Source organism: Ambystoma mexicanum, chromosome 12, assembly GCF_040938575.1.
Source record: "Ambystoma mexicanum isolate Mex_15411 chromosome 12, UKY_AmexF1_1, whole genome shotgun sequence".
NCBI classification, from domain to species: Eukaryota; Metazoa; Chordata; class Amphibia; order Caudata; family Ambystomatidae; genus Ambystoma; species Ambystoma mexicanum.
In genome coordinates, this window is record NC_090936.1 from 222,587,789 (window position 1) to 222,601,050 (window position 13,262).

General features: G+C 42.4%; 1 protein-coding gene across 4 annotated transcripts in view; it reads left to right on the top strand.

Annotated features, from left to right (window-relative positions):
• NTF3 (neurotrophin 3) overlaps positions 1-13,262 on the top strand; it is a 293,608-nt gene that overhangs the window by 103,991 nt on the left and 176,355 nt on the right. The gene's annotated exons all lie outside the window — the stretch shown is intronic.

Consider the following 13,262-nt stretch of genomic DNA (forward strand, 5'->3'; position numbering starts at 1 on the left):
AACTAAACACACAGGTATCACGTCTTCCAGTGATCCCGTGACACAAGGCATATCTTAAAATTGCTGGCTTCAACCTTTGAGATTATCGGCATGCATCTAGCTTTAGCAGGCACATAGCTCTTACCTGGTCTAGGAGCCCAAGAAATGTGCATGTCAAAAGATTATGCAGGCCCATACACAAGCATGTGCGTGCACACACACACACACAGTATGTAAATTCGCAAATAGTACAGTCAAAAATTCATGTTAGGACTAAATGCACGTACAATATGCTGCATTATTAGTGAGCACTGACAGTACACTCAGAATATGCACATTGACAAGCAAAATCATTCCAGTTAATGCGCATACATCCCACCACACACACCCCACACACATTCATGCACCCCCCACACAAGCACGCACAACACACTTACACTTACAACCTTACAACCTTCATGACAACAACAAATAATACACTGGAAATAGGCAAACACACATTCAATATGCTCAGAATTTAAGTACTCATAAAACACACAAAATGCACATGGACTATAAGTGAGTGCAGACGACATACTCGGGCTCTACAGTTGCCCAGTGTACAATAAGCACATGCACTAGGCTTGGAATGCATGTTTGGTGGAGCAAAGCTTAGAAAATGTTATGCATAGGGGCAAAGAACAGATACTAAAGACATATGCATACATGTAAACACATTCCCTCCATTCATGTACCCCACCAACACACCCACACAGCACACAACACTAACACACAAAACGATCACAGCCCCGGGAGCCCCCACATGATATGATAGGTTATTTATAACACACTTAATAGCCAGAGGTTTCTACGCGCGGACCCAGGGATCAAACCTGTGTTGCTCTGTGTTGTCCTGCTTCCAAGCACGTTGCTGCTGAGCTATCCTCCCGATAGGATAGGAATACACTCCACATGCATACAATAGAAACACTACTTATACACATATTGGCGAAAACTGCACCGCCACTTCGCAACAGTTGCTTGTATTATTAAGTACCTTTCATTAAGGCTATAGTTAACATGACTCTTGAGAACTCAGTGGTGTGAACTAGGGTTTCATTTGCAGTTTGGTGTAATGGGTTTGTATTTGGGAACTCGTTCATTTGGACATAGCGTTTCTGCTTCATTGGTGGCATTTCCAATGTTTTCAGACCTTATTGTTTTACCATTAGATGTAATATGTGGCCATTGTGACTGAAATTGAGCTTTCCCTATGTTTGTAGATGACACCTTTTTCTAAATATAATAATATATTTGGTTCATACAAATCTTTTACAGCATTGTCATCGACCATGTACTGCAGATGCCTTAGGGTTAGGTGCGCTTTACAAGGGTCAACATAAATAAATAAGTAAATGTCCATCGATAGAAAAATGAAGGGGAAAAAAACAAGTTAATTATCAATAATTAATTCCTATCCTCAATGAACTATAATGTTCAGCATTCATTATAGCCACGCCAGTTTCACTTCACTTCAGCCCAAAAATAGATATTCTATTTCCCCTTTATAATTTCCTGCCGCACGTTATTCTCCCATCCTATAGCATTAATATCGCTGCCTCTGAGGTCATCTCGTTGAACTTGTCTAGGGCTGCGTATTACGCTAATAAAAAACCGCCCTCCAATAGTGTTCTTTTTGCAATCTACTATTTATTTTCTCTCCAGCTATCCCCTGACATGCCTCATAACTTAATACATGGTTATAACATTGTATCTCAACCTCATATAAGTGTGTGTTTTATTAGCAGTTGAAAATAATAACCCATTTTGGGGACTGCGCGTTTAGCGTCCAAGTCATCAAAAAAAAACTGGGATCTTCCTAGTCCGCCACCCACCGAAATATACTTAAATATCTTTGTTTTTCAAATCTTCAATTTCTTCTGCTATTTCCAAGATCACTGTTTCCCGCAGGTCAGTTAACGTTCAGAAGAGTTAAACAGCACATTACCTAGCCAAAGCCTACTCAGGCCATCTTGTTGCTATGTGCCGTTAAGAGTTAATATGAGCATGGCATATATTTAGAAGAAATCTCTGTTGCAGCGCTTTGCCCGAGTCACCAATGAGGACAGAACTAGTTTTTGTTTTATTTATAGGATTCAATAAAGAGAGGTAGGGTAATACAAATCAACAATTTTTTTCTGAACTGGACCTAGGGGCATTAAAGAACAGTGCATCTTATTTTCAAAGCGCTTGTAATTTGGAGGCTGGGAGCGGCTATATGTGAACATAGACGTAGGCTGCTCCACTTGCCAAACCTTGGTGTACGCATCCTTTTGCCATGCACATTTATACTGTGCCATGCAAATAAGTAAACGCTGACTACAACGGCAGACACCATGTACAATTTACATTTAAATGCGACCAGGCAGGCAGCATTTAATTGTAAATGTAAATGCTGCCTGCCAGACACGCATTTACATTTACATTGAAATGCTGCCTGCTATGCTCAATCGTAATTACAAGTGCTGGCCGCCATGCACCATAGGGATCACCAGCATTTTTGCCGGCATGAAAATGCATACCGGTGCAAATGCTAGGGCATTTGTATGGTGGGGGCAAGGGAGGCGACAGAAATGCAAGTTCCGCTCCGCCTCACCTCGCCGCCATACACATGGTTGAAAATGAAGTAAATCATACGCAAGACTTACGTTCGTGATTTACTTTCCAGCTAATTGAAAATGAGCTCCAATGTATTTTCATTATTACATTCTCTTGATTGTCCTTCCGGTTCACCCTATAAAAGGTCCCCCTACATATTTGTGGTTGTTTACCAAGTCAATGGACTGTCTCTTCATAGACCAATTACATGTGTGTCTTTTATTGGGACAGAACACATGGCATTCACTTGTTGAGATTTACCTGCAGGTCTTGGGTGTAATTACTTAGGGTATTGTTAAGGTCCTTCTAACAGAACTATATCATTGCGTAGCCAAACCAATCGACCTGCACATTCCCAAACTTTTGTGTAAAGGTTTCACATTCAGCAACATTATTTAAAAGGTTCACAAGATATAGGTTGTACATCAAGGGTGACAGCATGCACTGATGCTTTACCCCCCTGGCTGCTGCTTTCTAGCTCATCTGTCATTTTACCAACTTTGGACAGTCCTACTCTGGGAACAATGGGCCTCATTACAACCCTGGCAGTAGCCATGCCTGTCACACAGGTACGGCTGCCACCAGAGTTGCATTTTTTCCGGCCCCTTGCAATGGGGACGTACAGGGCCATTCCGACCTTGGTGTTCACTGTATGTCCCCCTTGCAAGGGGCCCGGAATCCTTTACTCCCCATTCCCGTTTGAGCCCCATAGGGCTCAATGGGAATGGAGAGGTCGGATGCACCAGCACCGTTCATAACGGTTCTGGTGAATCCGACATGCTGTGCTCGCGGATGCCTTTCTGCCCGCCAGGTTGGACCTGGCATTCAGAAAGGCACCCGCGAGCACAACTCATAGTTTGCCCGTCCGGGAACTATGGTACCGGCAAGCTTACCGGTACCGTAGTTCCCAGACCGGCAAACTTGTAATGAGGCCCAATGTCCTGATATAGCAAAATGGTCATTATTATGGAATATTTTTTTTAAAAAGTTAATGCCATAATAATGCTCTATTTAAGCAATAGAACCCGAGCGGCGAGGGCCTTATCGAAGGCCCCGGGGCATTACCAGAGTCGGTAATGCCCCCACCACGAGGGTTCTATTGCTATTAGTAAACCGGCCTGCAAAATCTGCGTGACCGGGGTACTAAAAGCAATTTTTTTCTGTCCCGAAAGGCTGCAGCGTTTCAACGCTGCAGCGTTTTGGGACAGAAAAAAAAACGATCAAGAAAATGGCCGCCGCCATGGAAAGGGAACACGGAGTCCTTTTTCCCTTTCCATGGCGGCCATCGGGAGCGGGCGCGCTGGGAACACAAGTGTTCCCAGCGCGTCCGCTCCCGAAAAAGGATAAAAAAAGGTAAGTGGGAAGTGGGGTTGGGAGGGCGGGAGTGGGACGGGGGAAAAAGAAAAAAAAAAAAAAAGTACCTGCGTCCCCGGCGTAGGACGAGGGAAGCCCCCAGCCGTGTGGAGGCGCAGAGCGGGGATAGCCCCGCTCTGAGTCTCCACATGGCTGGAGGCTTGCCTCGTCCCCCGCCGGGGACGTAGGATCAAGAAGGTAAGTTGGGGGGGCAGGTGAGAGGGAGGGAAGGGAAGGGAAAACCAAAAAAAAAAAGACTTACCCGAGTCCCCGGTGGGGGGCGAAGGCATCCTCTCAGCCGCGGGGAGGCTCGGAGCGGGGATGGCCCCGCTTCGAGCCTCCTCATTGGCTGAGTAGCTGCCACACCCCCCGCCGGGGACAAAGGCCGTGGAATCCCGACAGAGGGATTCCCGGCCGGGTAGGGACCTGGCGAGAGCCAATCAGAATGCTTGTTGCATTCTGATTGTCTCTCGCCGGGTTACTAATATCTTATCAAATTCCTAGTAAAAATCTATTAAAGTAAAATAGAGACATTTTCCTTTGCAGTGCCAACGTTTCAATATTAGCACTTTTAGTATGTTCAACACAAAACCCTGTTTGAAATACTGATAGTACCTATCCATTGAGTTAATTCTTTTTTTGGCAAATCCGACCTTGCTGTTCATCTATAGTTGTTAGGGTCACATCTCAAACCTCCTCCTCTGCATTTCCCCCACCTAAACAAGTCTAGTAATACTGATGCTATGTTCCTTAAAAACATATTGGTAAAAGTATAGGAAATACCCTGAAAACAAATCCGGGAATCCTAACCATGAGTAATATGTTGAACTTTCTCATTGGTGCTCAAGGAGTCCCTGAGAAGGAGATACATTGTTTTTTTACCCTTTATTAATAGAATACAGTAGCGAGCAACTTCCGGTTGCAAGCTAGCAGCCAGGCATGAACGTACATTTCCGCATGGTCAGTTTGCCACATGCGCACAACACTGCATGAATAGTTGGGAGTGCACTTTTGCTGGCCTGCAATATAACTAAAAAGATCTTTCGAGATGTCAATTGAATCACACCTTGAAATATTGTTTTGGTGCTGGAATATCTGTAGCCTGTATCAGTGTGAGAAGCAACATGCTGTGTGTATTAAAATTAATATATTCCGTATTTTGATAAATTCCATTGATATTTTCGATATTCCCAGAGTAGATATTAGATAATACAATTACCACTTAAAGTTACTTTCTTCTTGCCTCAAATAAAGGGCCATGTTATCTGCATATATCTTCATCGTTGATGTGTCTGCCCTTCCTTGAAGACCTCCACATTATTAATCATATTGGCTAAGGTTTTGCTGCATAAAGAAAATATTAGCAGCGGTAGAAGGCAACCCCGACAGGCGCCATGTTCAAGTGTTATAAAACCTGTACCTTGGACATTCATTCTTATAACACATGTCTCCCTGATATAATTACTGAATCAAACCAATCTGATAATGGGACGAATACATTCTCATCAAGTAGTGCATTAGGAAGTGGTATCCGGTTCATAGTTGCTTAACCTATTTGGAGTCCGGGAATCAAACCCATCTGATCAGTCTTATCCAACCATGTTATACATTAACCTATGTGGTTGCTAATATATTCAGAAACAGTTTCTAATCTACACTGAGCAAGCTATTTTGGCAACGGTTTCAGGATCTTCCTCAGATTTTAAAAAACAATGAATGCAGGACGATTATTTAAAAGAAAAGATTTTTTTTAATTATTATTATTTTTTCTCTTTTCTTCTTCTACCTCTACCTCTGTTGTTTATTGTGATGTTTTATGTGTGTTGGTATGGATTTTATAGTTGCTTTGTTATTGCTGTTGCATAGGGTGATAGCATATTAGAATTATTAGTACAGGGGTGTTTTAGGATCTAGATATAGGCTTATAGGCTTATAATGTTAAAGTTAATATATTGTTATTGAACTAACTAGTGCCATTGTAATTCAAGGAAACCTATGTGATGGAGTTATATTTTGTTGAAAATCTAATAAAAAGATATAAAAAAAAAGATTTATAAAATGAAGACCCTCTTCTGTCCTTCCCTGAGTATTGAGAGTTAGAACATTTGCTTTACATCATCTGAAAACTCTGTATAATTTACAGTCTCATGTGTATAGCTTCACAGATACATAGCAATTAATAATGTTTGTGTGAGCCACACATCCAGCCTCATCCCACATCTATCTTTCCAGACTTCCTGTCACCCGTATCTTCCTTTGTGTATCATTCCAGAAATTTGGCGATATGCTTTCAATGTTTTCTTTTTTTTAGTTTTAACTAAACCTGAGTCATCAAGATACTCCTGAACAATCCTTGCATATTAATGACTCTGAAAGAAAAACTGGGTGGATTCAGACTAGGAAAGCTTGTGGCAAACAGCAAACTCATCACATGCAATTATGATATTTATTCTTGATGTCCACTCCCCTCTGATCTGATGATCTCCAGATTTTCCCTCGCTTATCATCCCACATTGCTAGATCTTGTTGGCAAATGTGTGGCTTAAATAGTGAACTGGTAATGCCTTAGAAATGCACTGCATCTTCTCAATCTGTAAACCACAGCCACAATGTCATCAACTTTGGGATTGGCCAAGGCAAATTTGAGCCTCTTTTCAAATGTAGCCTATGACTTCCTGTTGTTTTGATATCTCAGCTCTGTTTAAGATTACATTTGTACTCTAGAGGCAAAGCCCTTTGCTTCAGCATTTCTTCTTATATTTAGCCCACAAGATCTCTTCAGAAACCCCCGATTGGTATAGCCACCAAGTTTAATGTTTTACGCTAGCAAACAGTTAACAAAACCTTTATATTAGACATTACATTTCAGTAGATTCTTTAAAGCAGCAACACATTTTCTTCAGATCACTATAAAGCAATACATTTAACTTAATTTAATGTGGAGTGCATGGATGTTCTCATCCCCAAGAACTGTGAAATGCTGAGTAAGGAGACATCCGCTTTCAAAAGTCACACATTGTCATTGTGTGCCTGCCAGGTAGAAATAACAGGACTTCAAGTGGGCAGTGGCCATCCAGGCTGGGTTCCGGCAGTCTTCAGAAAAGGCTCCCGAGCTGGGGCCCAGCCGGGGCCCACCCCTGACTAACCCCAGCCAGCCGAAACCTCAGACAGTCCGTGTAAGAGGCTGCACGGTGCTGCCTGCAGGTGTCAGTACTTCGGTTTAGAAAAAAGAAAAGGCATCTCCTTTCCTTTTTTCTAAACCAAAGTACTGACACCTGCAACCAGCAGGTGTAACCATGCAGTGCGGGCTGCCTGATGTCTATGTACTCGAAACAGTAGAAGGGCTGGGCTGCCCAGCTCTCCTTTTGTTCCGAGTAACTAGTCTAGTTACTCGGAACAAAAGGAGAGACTGGGACCTCGCGCCCTCCTACTGTTTCAAGTACATAGATACCAGCAGCAGGCAGACCGTGGTTAAAGCGGGCTTCTTGAATGAAAGGACTGCCTGCTGCATTCAAGATGGGGCACACTTGTGTCACACCTTTTGGTGCCCCCAGTCCCTTCTTTTGTTTAAAAAGAGGGGCTGGGCGCATCAAAGGTAATGATGCCAGTGTGCCCCAGCTCCTACTCTTTTACTAGCCGCCGCCCCCCCACACCTTAATCGAGGGAGGATCTCGCTAGGGGGTGTGTCCTTAGGCCACACCCCCTGACTAGAGCCCCCCTCAATTTCCAATCCCACTTAAAGTACTGCTGCTACATCTATGTGGTTAAAACATTCCAGTATATCGATTGTTAAATAGCCATCTCATTGTAGACAGATGTATGAATGAATCACAGGCCAATCATCAGAGTGATAGAACGTTAAAACACATTGAAAAGAAGAGAAACCAATAGAAAGACATTTTCCACATGCAAAAAAAGCAGCAGAAACACATGGCCAAACTTGTTCTGAGCTGCATGTGAAGCACAACCAAAGTTGCAATTGTGATTGATAATGGATCCACTGGTCTTCTTAATGACCAGTACTTGTATAGATAGGTGAGTGAATGCTGGGGAATAAAGCAGCAGTGTGTAAAGCTACCATTTCCTATTTGGAATTTGCCTTTTAGAATGAAAACATAATTCAACACTTTGTTTTCAATGGGATTAGAAAGGTAAATGACTATTTTCATGAACATCTCTCAGAATCAGTGCAAGCTTATCAATGACATCCTCTTTTATGAAGGATTATTTCTGGAAGGTCACAGGACTCAATATATTCCCAAATTATGTTTCCACATGTGGTGTTCTTTAAGTCTTATCAGCCTTTTTGCACAGGTCTACCATTCTACCATTCCTCTCATTCATGCACAAGACACTAGACATCATCTCCCTCATGTCCAGGATAGGCTATGTCAACATCTTACACTTTGGAATGCCAGATTATTTACTGTAGAAACTGCAAAGTATATAGAACACAGCTGCCAGACTTCTCCTCAAACTCTCACGAAGGGACCACATCACTACAACACTAAAAATGCTACATTGTCTCCCAATCAAAAACAAAACACCTTGAAACAAATGTGCATAACACACAGACAATCCACGGCCTAGGAGCGGAATTCATGCAAAAGAACATCACCATCTACCAGCCGAATAGAACACTCAGATCCAGCGATGGAATACGCCTAGAACCTAAACCACACACGAGGAAAAACACTTGGTGGATCGGCATTCTCTTGCTTAGCCGTAAAACTATGGAACTCCCTCCCCAGAGAAATATGAACCATGAAGGACCATCTAAACTTCAAAAAACATCTAAAAACCTGCCTCTTCAAATCAGAATGGGACAGAAACGAATCAACAACAGAGGCTCCCAATTAAGTCAACATATGAATAAAAAGAAAACGGAATGGGAAGTAGGATGGACCGGAGTGAAATGCAGGGAAGTAGAGAGGTGCCGGAATTGGAGGCAGACCCAGGTGTGCCCACCCCCACAGAAGGCCAAAATGGAAACAGGGGAGAGAGATGGTTCTTACTTAATTGGACCTCAGATAGAGGGCCTTAGATGAAAAAGGGAAGGGACAGGTATCCAGAACTCGGAACTGATGGACCACAGGGCACAGGGAACACATCCCCTGGGGAGTTTGGGGGGTCTGTCTGCTACACACTGGGGTGTACCAGGGAGGGAGGGAGAGAGGGATGTTGGCAGCTATTGCTCAGTACACTGGGGGTGGAGATGGTGCTGGCACTGAATAGCACCGTTGAGAAAAACCACTCCTCTGCTCACAACATAGATGTGGTAAGTGTAGCTCACCAGAATTTACAAGGAAAGGGATATGTGCTGCAGGCAGTTAAAACAGACAGTGTAGTGTAGGGTACTGCCACCAACGACCCTACTAAAAAACTCATCCTTCTGCATGCACCACGCAGACCTTTACCCAAACACAACCATACCTCTATAGTACAACAAACCGCACATACATCACTACACTACACCAATTAAACAAACCACACATAGCCACACCCAAGCAGCACATGGGGGCTACCAGCCATTCAGAAGAATTGCCTTCCTCTTCCATAAGTAATCAAGGGCACTGAGGACCCTATGAAAGCACTTGGTTGGTTGAAGAGGATCCAGCCAATCACATCCAAGTAGGAATAGATTTAGATCCCCTGCCACCAAGATTTGTATTTGGTTTTTAGACTGTGCAGTGTAATACTTTTAATGTGGGACAGGCACGCTAGTTCAGACAAGATGGTGCCACTCAGTGCTAATGGTTAAGCACTCTAGGGTCGCTGCATCAAGGAATGGTTGGCATGCTGGGATTGGATTTGATCAGCCTACTAAGGTGCCTTCCTCGTGCTACTACCGGTTGCGTTAAGCTAACACAATGGCGCTGCATTCTCCTAAGGTGTCATAATGTAAGCAGAAGTCAGAGCCCAAATGTGGCTCTGCTTCGACAGAAGACATGTACACTGAATAAAGGCCACTGTAGGAGATTCTAAGAAGGTCAGAATGGGAACATTAGGTAAGGAGTGTGAGGGTTGGGGCTGTGCGGGGAAAACAGGGGGAACAGGCTTTGATAGAAACAAAGAGAATGTAATCTACAATGCTTAACAGGAACACATGAAGCCAAAAAGTATAATAGGGTCATACATTATTTACCTGTTTTCGGAAAGATTGACCAGACGTATTTGCTAATTATGGTTACTCACTAAGGATTGGGTAGTAGCTAAAGAAGGCATATTCAGTTCAACAGACTTTATTTCGGCAATCCAAGTCCCATAAAAGTACATTCAGCACAAATATTAGAAGCCGACGAAAAAGGAAATCTATATTGGGTGCAAAATTCTTGGTCACTACAGTGTCACACAATTTTAGATGAAGCAAACATATCATTAGAGATCCTTGTACATAACAATGACGCTGCAAAAAAAAAAACGTTGGCACTGGGATTCGTCACAAACACAAACAAATTATGATACAAGCTTTATGAAAACATCACTCAAGAATCTAAAGCAGTGAACCTGATTCCGAAATACCTATCTAAATTTCCCAGTGCCTATCACCGCACTATACTGATGCGCATTAGGCTGATCTTGTTCCCAACCAACCAAATACTCAGTTTGAGGAACTTAAGTGTTGACGGATCTACAAATTGTAAATGGTGTAAAGCAAAAGAAAAAAACTCTAAAACACTGTGCACTGAGTTGGATGGGACTTACTACTGTAAGAACTAACTATCTTGGCTCTTTAATAAGCGAAAAACCAACCTGGAGTATTTCGGGCTGATGGGCTTTTGTGTCATGGAGACAATTTAAAAATGTCATTTGCATTCACTATGTTTATTGATGAACTATTTCCTAAGAGTGCATAAAAAAAATCCATTGTTTCAGTACGCGAAATTTGATTATATTTTATTTTTTCTACAACTATTCTCATTTTTGTCTAATAACTGGTTTGTAATAAGCCATATACACATTTAAAAAAAAACTGTAAAACGTAATAAAAACGTAATACATTAATTCATCAAAATAATATGGACGTCCATTTCTTAAAAGAAGGTATACTGTCATTAATGAATTTAACAGGAGAATCATATGAAACATGAACCACGTACACCACATTTTAAACAACAGGTGATTTTTTTTAAAGTTACCTATCACCATGTCCTGCCTGATTTTAAGAGCATTATATACACATGCCGTAAGGGCCCATGCTATTTGCTTAATTTTTGCATTCAAACAGTAAATCAGTGCCGGCTGACAATTGTGAAAACCTTCTTTTCACAAAAGTGGCACAAGATATTGCTTTCTTGGAGTGGAATATATAGGACAGAGTAACAAGAAATGTCAGAGCGTATCATAAAAAGTGGGGCAGAAAGGGCATAATCTATCTTCAGGCGTACTCTTACTCCACATCCCACAGTCTGTGTTCAAGTTCTGACATTTAAAGCGACCTCTGGTTATTAAAAAGCAATGATTTAGGTGAGGCGAGAAAGTTAAATAAGGAGCGATAGCATCTCTTATTAATAGCGGTTCCATTTGTGCGTATGTTTAGCTATTTCCATTTCGTATCTATATGTGATGTGAGTTAATGAACAACCTTTTCAAAACAGCAATTTCATGTTCCCACAGGGATACCAGGTTTCCCACGATGCTACTCGATATTTTCATTGGATCTTTTTCTACCTCTCTTATACATGGAATCCCTTTCGCTGGTACAGACATTTAGTAGAATTTGTTTAGAGCCCATAGCATTAGGTTTATTACAGATGTATAGGCATAGTAAGCTATTATTAAGCTCTCTATGAAATGTGTGGTTGGGAGCAGATCATGGCAGTCCCAAAACTCTTTTTGTGAAAGCATTTTCTATACATTGGAGTTCCTTAATACACCCAAACCCGAAAGACACCACTTGCATACATGACACTATCTTTAGCTTTTGTTTGATACATTTCTTTTTTTTAAAATTTTGATTTTATTAAGTTTTAACACATAACAGTTCTCTCAATGAGAAAAGAGAAAAAAGAAAAAGTTACATATGCATCCATATTCGTTACACAGGTGGAAGTAATTCCAATATACAGTGCTTTGTTTCGTTTCTATACATCCAACAGTATAACAATGGAAAAAACCAACATATTTTTCTTGTTCTCTTTATTCTTTTACACCTTCCCTCCTACCCCCACCCCTCACAGACTAAGAAATCGTGTAACCAAGGAGTTGTGTTTTCATGGTCATGCGCTCATCGTTGCAGGCTGAAACTGTTTTGATGTGGTGTGTTCAGGGACTCGCCATAAGGAGGGTGTCTTGTCACGGTTCTACTGATGCCTGAGAGGTAGCGTAGAAGCGGTCTCATAACAGGTAGAGGGGGAACAGTACCCAAGAGGAGAAGGACCCAGTCGGGCCCTATAGACAGTGAACCCTATCTCCATTTGGGGTTGGATGTCTGTTTGATGTGTGTTTGCTTAGGAAATCTGACCAGAGGACTTCACACTGTGTCGCCCTGCCATGGAGTGATGCGGTAATTTTCTCCATGGTACATATGTTCATTGCAACATTGATCCATTCATTCTCGGTCGGGGTTGTGATTGATTTCCATTTAGAGGCAATTAATGCCCGAGCAGCGAGCAATAGATGGGGAGCTAGGCCTTGGACTCTCTGCCATTCGTCCTCTATTTTCTCGAGACCGAACAGGACAAGATGGGGGTCCGCCATTCTTTGAATCCCGTCTAGATGTCTAATCCACCCCAAGACCTCATCCCAATAGATCTTAATCTTAGGACATCCCCACCACATGTGCCAATAGTCTGCGACTTGTCCAAATTCACGCCAACAGAGGGGCGTGGATGATTGATACATTTTGGATAGTTTATAAGGGTCATACTGCCAGCGGTGCAAGAGTTTGATGGAATGGAGTTTGTATTGGCACGATATGGAAGTGCGTGTTGCCATGCGGCACATTTTATCCCACACGTCTTCATCAATTTCCGACCCCATGTCATTCCCCCAACGTGTTCTGAGGTTATGCGTGTTCCCTCTACCCGCCTCCACTAGTAATTTGTACATGGCGGAAATCAGGCCCTTCCTGTAAGATTTGGAGTCCAACAGCTTTTCGAAGGGGGTGAGCTCCCTACTCAATTTTACCTTCCATGCTGCCTTTGTTAAGTCCCCTTTGATCTGTAGGCAGTGGAAAGTGGACAGCACGCCTATATTTAGGGCCTCTGTTAGTTCCGGGAGAGTGATAAAGGAATCGTTTCGGAGAAGCTGGCCCACCCTTCCTAGTCCTGCTTCATACCACACCTGCTTCA